A 10,036-nucleotide genomic window follows, 5' to 3' on the forward strand; every position below is an offset into this window, starting at 1 on the left:
CCACCCCTGGGCTCCTGTATCGTTGGCCAGTTTGAATCCAGAGCTGAAGCAACCAGGCCAGCCCAGCCATTAGGGATCCCAGAGCTGGTTTAGTTCCTGTACCAGAGACAACTCCTCATTTATCTGCAAAAAGGGAAAAATAGATAAGCCTTCAATAGTAATGGGAGATTAAGCTCAAATCCTGCAACATAGAAGGTCTTAAGTGGGGCCAGGTGCAGTGACTCAGCAATCCCAGCACTTTGGGATGCCAAGGCCGTGGATCACTTGAGGTCAAGAGTTTGAGACCAGCCTGGCCAACAGGGTGAAACCCCATCTCTACTAAAAATACGAAAAAAAAAAAATAGGTTGGACATGATGTCAGGTACCTGTAATCCCAGCTACTTGGGAGGCTGAGGCAGGAGAATCACTGGAACCCAGGAGGAGAGGTTGCAGTTCACGCCACTGCACTCCAGAATGGGTGACAGAAGGAGACTCCATCTCAAAAAGAAAAAAAAAAGGAAAAAAAAATACCATCTTAAGTGGGTTTTTGTTTTTTACCCAAAATGTTTAAATTCTGCCTCTGCAACCTGCAAACTGAGAATTGCTAATCTGCCTTATTCCATCTGAATATATTGTTTTGGTTTGCTAAAACCAGGAGGTTCACCTTCATCCTCCTCCCTGAAGGAAATTTTTCTGTGAGACAGGCTGCACCAGAAATTGCTTTTTGTTTTTGTCAAGCAGGACACTGACCTGATCCAGTTCCACTCATTGCAGGCATTTCTGGAGGGGCTTCTCTGTGCCAGGCACTGGGGGAGCCTGAGATGATATTTCAGTATTCGTTAGCTCAGTAACTGTTTCCACCTTGTTCCCCACCCCCACCACTCTGGCTTTCTTTTCTTCTCCACTAGTGTGCTAAGTCCACTGTCTCCTAAGTGCACCGGCTGCTGGGCAGCCCCTCACCTGGGCTGCTGCAAGCTGGCTTCTCCTCTGCAGAGAGGCTGCCTGACTCCCCTCACCCAGGCCCCCATCCCCAGCTCTCCTGGTCCTGTCCCCTGACTGTCCCAGTTCAGACCAGTATCTGCTGCCCACTCCTTTGCCTACTTCTTTGTTATGCCCCCAGCAGCTCCACCAGTGCTTGAGCTGTGACTTAAGCCCTGCTGCATCCCCGCATCCCTGCACACTGTAGGTGCTTCATAAATGTTTGTGGACTGAGTGAGTGGACGCTCTGTTTCTGGGCCTGTCTTCTGCTCTGAGAGGGTAGGGAGTCCCTGGGCAGAAAGAAGAACAACAAGGTCAGCGGGAAGTTGGGCTGCCATTCAGGGCCTGATGAAAATTGGTAACAGCCTCAGCTGTTCATTGCCCACTAGAAAGAGCCTGGGCTTTGGGTCAGGTATTTGTGGGAGCACATCTCAGCTCTGCACATCCCAGACTGGATGCAAAATGCTCAGTCTCTCTGGGCTTTGACTTCCTTGTCTGTGAGAAGAGGGTCATGGCAGCATTTGCCTCATTCTGAGGATAGAGTGATTAAAAATCAAGTTCATATCTGGCACATAGTAGGTGTTCAGCTAACTGTGGCCACTTATTGTTACCCTAACACCTGCCGTGCACACACATGCATCATCGTCATCACCTTCACCATGAGCTGTGCGGCCTTTTCCAGCTGGGGCTCCCCACTGCTCAGAGAGAAAGGTTTCCAGAGGTGTCAGCATGGTGCTCAGCCCCAGCCTCTTTTTCTCTCATTCTTGCACCATCTGTCTGTTGAGTGCCTGCCACATGCCAGGCGCAGCCTCAGATGCCGGAGGCATAGTGACATTCAGATGAGGGAAGCAGATAGCCCACCAGCAAGCACAGGAACGTGCCAGGTCAGTCCATGCAGGAGCAAGTGCTCAGGAAATAAACCAGATGGGAGTGGTAGGGGGTGGTCAGGGTGGGGACTCTGGCCAGGGTATCCAGGAAGGCACCTTTGAGGGGGTGCTGTTGGAACAAGGACTCAGTCCTTCAAAGAGCCACACGCTGAGCACTCCTGGCAGGGCAGCAGCAGGGGCAAGGCCCCTGAGCAGAGAACGGGCCTGGCTCATCTCAAGACCAAGATGGCTGCAGCTGCAGCGGAGTTAAGGGGGAGAGGTGGGAGAGGAGAGCAGGAAGGCAAGAGCCAGGCAGCCTGTGGCCTCGTCCAGACTCTCAGCTTCTGTACTTCTCCCTGGGGACATCTGTGAGTCACTGAGCTGTGGACAGGGAGTGCTCACTGAGTCACCCAGGGCCTCACGGCAGGACCTGGCCACATCTTCTCACCAAGGACCCGGTTCATTGATTCTCCTTCCTCAAATAGGTCCCCTCCACCCAACAGAACCCAAAGGAATCAAAAGCTTGGGGGTTTTGTGCATTTAAGATTCCAACTTCTTGTCCATTTACTTTTTAATTTTTTTTTTTTTTTTGAGACGGAGTCTCACTCTGTTGCCCAGGCTGGAGTGCAGTGGCGCAATCTCGGTTCACTGCAAGCTCCGCCTCCTGGGTTCACGCCATTCTCCTGCCTCAGCCTCTCTGAGTAGCTGGGACTACAGGCGCCCGCCACCACGCCCGGCTAATTTTTTTGTATTTTTTAGTAGAGACGGGGTTTCACCATGGTCTCGATCTCCTGACCTCCTGATCCGCCCGCCTCGGCCTCCCAAAGTGCTGGGATTACAAGCGTGAGCCACCGCGCCCGGCCTACTTTTTAATTTTTAATTTTTAATTTTTTTGAGACAGATTTCGCTCTTGTCACCCAGGCTGGAGTGCAACGGTATGATCTCATGTCACGGCAACCTCCGCCTCCCAGGTTCAAGCAATTCTCCAGCCTCAGCCTCCCAAGTAGCTGGGACTACAGTGCCTGCCACCACTCTCAGCTAATTTTTGTATCTTTAGTAGAGATGGGTTTTCGCTGTGCTGGCCAGGCTCATCTCGAACTCCTGACCTCAAGTGATCCACGCGCCTCGGCCTCCCAAAGTGCTGGGATTACAGGCGTTAGCCACCGCGTCTAGCCTTCTTGTCCATTTATTTACTCATTCAACAAATATTCACGAAATGTGTGTTGTAAGCTGAATACTTTGCCAGGCTCTGAGGACCAGTCAGGCACTTTGATGCCCTCAAGCAGCCCAGGACCTAGAGGTTTCAACGCCTCTGCTTTCCTATTTATAAATGGGCAGACTGGACCTGAAGTCCTGAAGGCTTACCCACCTGGAAGCCACCTCTCCTCTGGCGTTCTCCTCTGGAGAAGCCTGTACGTATCTCTGCCCAGTACCACATGTACAACAGAGGACTTTAACTAAAGCGAGTGAGAGAGAGATTCCTTTTTCCCAACTTAGGATCTAAAAGTTTCTTGAACGTTCAGTTCTGTGGCTCCATTGCCCACCCAGATCACCCACCCTGGCTACAACCAATCCAAAAACTTGAACAGATTAAGAGTTTACCAGCCCACCTTTCCTTCCTGACCTGGAGTGAGAAAGAAGCACAGTTGTCCCTCAGTATCCACAGGGGATCTGGTCCAGGTCCTTAAGAATATCAAAATATGCAGATGTTCAAGTCTCCGATATAAAATGTGTAGTATTTGCACATAACCTATGCACATCCTCCCATAGAGTTTAAATAATCTCTAGATTACTTATAACACCTAATACAATGTAAATGCTATATAAACGGTTATACTATATTGTTTTCATTTGCATTATTTTCTATTTTTTCTTTTTCTTTTTTTTTTTTTTGAGATGGAGTCTTGCTCTGTCACGCAGGCTGGAGTGCAGTGATGCAATCTCTGCTCACTGCAACTTCTGCCTCCTGGGTTCAAGCAGTTTTCGTGACTCAGCCTCCCAAGTAGCTGAGATTATAGGCGTCCGCCACCACATCTGGCTAATTTTTGTATTTTTAGTAGAGAAAGGGTTTCACCGTGTTGACCAGGCTAGTCTTGAACTCCTAACCTCAAGCAGTCCACCTGCCTCAGCCTCCCAAAGTGCTGACTTTACAGGCATGAGCCACTGTGCCTGGCCATTATTTCTATTTTCTACTCGTGGTTAGTGGTTAGTTGAATCTGTGGAGGCAGAAACTGCAGCTATGAAGGGCCGGCTGTACTATAACTGCCTGCTCGGCTTGTCTCCTACCCAGAAACCTGGGCAAATGGGTTGGAAGCTATTTGCAAGGCTGTAATTTTTGGTTAACAAACAACTTCTCTGCTCATAGCCATGGGAACCAGGCAAGGAGACAAGATAACCAGAACCAATCTTCTTCTTTCAGTGCGAAACCATCTTTTATTCTCCCTGGGAACTATCTCGGCATCTGGGAGGAGTGTGAAGGAGCAATATTGTACAGAGGGAAGGGTTTGGGCTCTGGAAGCAGATCACTTACCGGCTGTATGACCTTAGGCAAGTCACTGCTCTGCTCTGACCCTCTGTCTCCTTTTCAGCAAAATGGAAATAATAAATCAATTCCTAGGCCTGGCATGGTGGCTCATGAATGTAATCCCAGCACTTTGGGAGGCCAAGCTGGGAGGATCACTTGAGCATAGGAGTTCAAAATCAGCCTCAGCAACAATTGAGACTGTGTCTTTACTAAAAAATAATTTAAAAGTTAGGCAGGCATGGTGGTTCGCACCTGTCATCCCAGCTACTAAGAAGGCTGAGGTGGGAGGATTGTTTGAGCCCAGGAGGTTGAGGCTGCAGTAAGCTGTGATTGTGCTAGTGCTCTCCAGCCTGGGTGGCAGAGTTAGACCCTATCTCAAAATAAACACATAAGTAAATATAAATAAATTTCTGAGGGGATCAAATAAAGTGAGTAAAGTAATAAAGCCTGGCACATAGAAAGCTGGGTGGTAAATACTAGGTGACAAGCAATATTATTCATACAAATGTAAGGACAATGACAATGGAGAATAATTTCATTCCCTTTGTGATAGCCACCTGATTGTCAGTGCCTCGACTGGCTGAGGGTGGGCTCTCAAGAGGAGAGACCGAGTATTCACTAGCAGCTCAGATCCACAGAGCAGAGCATACCCCATGTGTCTCATGGAAACACCGCTTTGCGGTGGCTGAGAAACATACGTGCACAGCCTTGCTAGTAATCGGGAAATACAAATTAAAGCAACAAATACCATTTCTCGCCTATTAGTTTGGCAAAAATGTAATAGTCTGATACTATCCCATGTGGATGAAGATATGGGGGAGGAGCCAGCCACATGCTGCTGGTGGGAGAGAATATTAGTGTGGTCATTTGGGCAATATCTAGTGAAGCTGGCCACAACTCAGAGAGATGCTTATACATCTGCACAGAGGCATGCACAGGCCTGCCCACTGTAGCGTGGCTCCTAACAGCGAGGAATCAAAAACAGTCCATGTGTTCCTCAGTAGAGGAGGAATGGAAAAGTATGTGTGGAATCCCATAGAGCAGCTAAACGGGAATGAGCTCATTATATGAGCATACATATGAGCTCATCTCAAAGGTGTTGGGTGAGAAAAGAAAGGGGCATAATGATAGATTTAGAATGCTATTTATATAAAATGTTTACAAATAACTCATGCAAAATAATGCTATATACTGTATTTTTCATAGCTAAAACATTCTGTACTGTACTCATAAAAGTATAAAAAGGGGCCTGGAAGATAGAGCCACATTTATGATGGTGAGTGTAGGGTAGGAAGTACAACAGGGAGTTAGGGGATTTCGGAGATTTCACTGTCATGTTTTCCTTCTTATACGAAAAAATTGAAGGTGAATATGCCAAAATTTTAACACAAATTCTGGGTGGTGAAAATGTGGATGTTGGTTATATTTTTCATGGTTATTTTCTGTATTTTTTTTCCAAAGGGGAAAATAAAAAGAAAGCTCTATTTACAGAAAAACACCAGCTAAAAGATGTAGAAGGAATCTAAAAGGTATAGAAAGTTACCATCTTGCAAGTGGAATATTCGTTTTGGCCAAAGATGCTAAAATGATCGACAGAAGGGTCATCCGTTCTGTTGGGAAAGAGGATGCTCACAAAGCATTGCCCACAAGGGACACTAATTGCAAAAGGGACAGTGTGCCTCCACAGGGGGACAGCTGGTGTCACCATCTTAACAAGGGATCTGACAGCATCACTGTGGGGGAAAAAGCCAACATCGTGCACCTCCAGGAGCTCTCAGAGGATGGAGGAACACGTGAACCAACACCAGGAGGATGCAGCCTGAGAGATCAGCTGTGGGACATTTCACAAGACCACGGCCAAGTCTCTTCACAAAGTCAATGTCAAACACACCAAACAAAGGAAAAGAAGATAAAAGAGAAGAAAAAGAGCAAAAGGGAAGGGACTGCTCTAGCCAAAAAAGGACTACACAGATAAAATGACTGGATGTAATATGTGATCCCCAGAGGGATTCCAATTCAAAAGATGCAGCATGGAAAACCAGGGCCATTTAAATGTGGACTAGACGTCAGATGATCTTATTGAACTATGATTGACTTTCTTAGATGTCATCATGACAGTCTATGCGAGAGAATGTCCATTTTCTTAGGAGGTGTCTGTGGACACACTTAGGACTGCAGTGTCGGGATGTCTGCAAATTGCCTTCAGGGTCTTAGCCAGAAGGCAGGCAGGAAGAAACAGAGATGGATGGAGCCATGCAGACACCAAGGTGAAGAGCTATTAATCTCAGTGGAGGGTCCCTGAGTCTTCATTATATTTTTAACTTTCTTGAAGTTTTGAAGTTCTCATAATAAAAAGTTAGGAGGGAAACATTTTAAAGTAGAGAAGCTAGATCTTCCCGCAGAACACTGGGGACCCTTATTATTATTTTTTTAAGCCCTGCTCTTTGTGTTTTCAAAGTGAGTTTTGCTAAAATAATGGTGTCTAGCATTTCTGAGAAATTAGCACAAAGGAACAGCTACATTAGCAACAGGAAATTCAGCACATCTGAGTCAACTATGTAAATGGCAATAATGAAAATGAGGGCTTTCGCTGCATGTCTAAGAAATGTCCTCATTTGGAGACTCTTCCTTTTGTCTTACACCCAGAACTGTCTCAGAGGAGGTTCAACAGCAGGGCCTCAAGGGACCAGGAGTAGGTGGCAGACATGAGGGAGCTCAAAGAGACCACAGCACCTGCAGGGATGTGGGTCTTTAGGGCCAAAATGCCACAGACATGCCAGTGCAGAGTGGAACCATCTCCCTGGGAAATATTGATCGACAGGACAGTGTTCCCTTTCTTCAAACAATTTCACTTAAGGAGCTCATGCCCTTCAAGGTGACAAAGACGGTAAAATGTGAATTAAATGAGCAGATGTTACGTGTTTAGAACAGTGCCCTAAGTTTTCCCTGTTGTTACTCCCAATGAGCACTGTAGGAGTTCATTTAAAAAGCTAAGAACTGTCCGGCAGGCTATACTAAATGGAAAAGGTAGCATGCTAAACAGCGACCTTGATCTGTATAAGCCAGCCGTTGTGTTAAAAAAAAAAAAAAAAAAAAGCACTTTGGGAGGCTGAGGCGGGCGGATCACGAGGTCAGGAGATCGAGACCATCCTGGCTAACATGGTGAAACCTTGTCTCTACTAAAAACACAAAAAATTAGCCGGGCGTCGTGGCAGGTGCCTGTAGTCCCAGCTACTCGGGAGGCTGAGGCAGGAGAATGGCGTGAACCCAGGAGGTGGAGCTTGCAGTGAGCCGAGATGGCGCCACTGCACTCCAGCCTGGGCGACAGAGTGAGACTCTGTCTCAAAAAAAAAAAAAAAAAGGTATGCAGTGGGAGGGAGAGGGGAAATATATCCTCTAGTGACACTCACATGCTCAGAAATGCCTAGGCTTTGCTGGGAGGCTGTGTGAACAAGGTACACTAAGGGTTGCTGCCTTTGAGTAGGGACATGATGGGCCTAGGATAACTAGATGGGAGAGAAATTTACTTCTGCCATATTCTTTTACACTGCTTGAATTTTTTTCTTTACTATGTGTGCATTTTAACTCATTAATTATACATATATAAATGAACCAGGTCCAAAACCTTAAGGTATATGAGTTATCTCTACTCTGGGTTCTAAATCTCTTCTGTCACCTTGGCTGTGGATCTTAAAATTAGAATCCCGCATCCTCTTGGGAGACAGCTCAAAAAGAGGCTGGTCTCGGAATGAGGTTTAGAAACCTCCAGCACCTGTTCAATCTTCTGGGGGAGCCAGTGCAGAGGGGGAATCTATTTTTGTGTTTCATGAAATGATCCCATTTGTATGTTTCCATTTATACAAAGTTTGGGGAACAACCAAAATGAATCTGTGGTGGTGGGAGTCAGAATCGTGGCTCTCTTGGGGATGGAGTGCGGTGTGCTGGCTGGAAGGGGCAGTCAGGGGCCTTCTGGGGGCTGTGCATGCTCTAAGTTGTGATCTGGGTTGTGGTTGCCTGGGTGTGCATGTATGAGAACACTTACTGAACTTCCCATTTTAAAAGTGTGCATTTCACTGTCTGTAAATTACACCATCTAATTAAAGAAAATAGAAAGCAAATCAAATCCATTCTCTGCAAACTGCATTTGAGCAAAAAGCATTAACAAGCTGTGACTGGCAATGAGACATTAGGGAACCCTGCCATTCAATTCTCAGCCACTCCCCAAATCAGGCTGGATTTTGTTTGTTTTTCATTTCATGCATAACAGGTATTGGCTTTAAAACTCCAAAGTGCTGTAAATTGACCAGGACAATGTGTGTGGCTGCAGAGAGCAGCAGTCAGTCCCATGGAAGCACAGTCTGCTCACTGGACAAAGCTAAACTTGATGTCTTTCCTTCTTCTCCTTCCTTCTCCTCTTTCTCCTTCTCCTTCTTCTTCCTCCTCCTCCTTTTTTGCAACATGGTCTCATTCTGTAGCCCAGGCTGGAGTGCAGTGGTGTGATCATAGCTCACTGTACATTGAACTCCTGAGCTCCAGCCCAGGGTTGCAATCTTCCAGCCTCCCAAGTTGCTAGGACTATGGGTGCACACCACCACACCCAGCTAATTAAAAAAAAATTAGGCCAGGTGCAGTGGCTAACGCCTGTAATCCCAGCACTTTGGGAGGCCGAGACGGGTGGATCACCTGAGCTCAGGAGTTCGAGACCAGCCTGGCCAACATGGTGAAACCCCGTCTCCACTAAAAATACAAAAATTAGCTGGAATGGTGGCTCACGCCTCTTGTCCCAGCTACTCAGGAGGCTGAGGCACGAGAATCGCTTGAACCCAGGAGGTGGAGGTTGCAGTGAGCTGAGATGACACCACCACATTCCAGCCTGGGCAACAGAGTGAGACTCGGTCTCAAAAAAAAAAAAAAATTATAGAGACAGGGTCGCTATGTTGCCCAGGCTACAGCTGAGCTTTCTAACCATCAGAGCTACCCCCCAGGGAGCCAGCTGCTCTGTGAGGTGGTGAGAGCCGTGACTCTGGGGGTATGCAAACAGAAGGTGAGGGGGAACTCATTGAGGGCATCCTGTAGTGACTTTGGGCTTGCCCATTTCAACAGGGAGAAAGTTCCTGGCAATGGAGTCTCTTTCTTACCTCTCTCTTAGAAATCCACCTGCCAGAGCCCAGCTATGGTTTTGTTACTATCCATTGACATAAGTAATTAAATGTAAAAGTTACAAATAGGGCTAAAGTCCCCTTTGACGGTCACCCCCAGTCCTGGTTCCCTCTTGTCCCACCCGGTGAGAGCCAGTGTCGGTCGTCATGCATGTCTTTGCAGACTTCTTATGCTTCACAGTCATGTGTGCGTGATCATGGACAACACGGCGCTGTACTGTGTGTGTGTGTGTGTGTGTGTTGTTTGCTTTTGGTTTTGTTTTACTAAAAGGCATCATGCTGTAAGGCTCATGCTATAAGCTACTTTTATTTACTCAGCGTCTGTCCTGACAGCTTCGAGATTTCTCATTCTTTTGACTGTGGCATGGACTCCTGGCTCTGGCCTATGCATCCTGCTTATTCAGGCATCCTCTGCTGCATGGACATTTATACTGTTTCCCGTTTCTCACTGTTATGAGGAGGCTCACGGAGGAGGAGGAATTCTCGGGGGTGGGTTAGGTCTGTGTTCTGCATTTAACTGACCATGGCTG

At 47.0% G+C, this 10,036-nt stretch overlaps 1 long non-coding RNA gene across 1 annotated transcript; it reads left to right on the plus strand.

The window, feature by feature from the left end:
• Positions 1–1,788: 1,788 nt before the first annotated feature.
• Positions 1,789–7,423, plus strand: LOC115838399. The gene is made up of 3 exons (XR_004033412.1): positions 1,789–1,841; positions 2,725–3,235; positions 5,809–7,423. It is a non-coding gene; the product is annotated as an uncharacterized LOC115838399 (long non-coding RNA).
• The last annotated feature ends 2,613 nt before the right edge of the window (positions 7,424–10,036 follow it).

This window comes from Nomascus leucogenys, chromosome 14, assembly GCF_006542625.1.
Source record: "Nomascus leucogenys isolate Asia chromosome 14, Asia_NLE_v1, whole genome shotgun sequence".
Taxonomy (NCBI): domain Eukaryota; kingdom Metazoa; phylum Chordata; class Mammalia; order Primates; family Hylobatidae; genus Nomascus; species Nomascus leucogenys.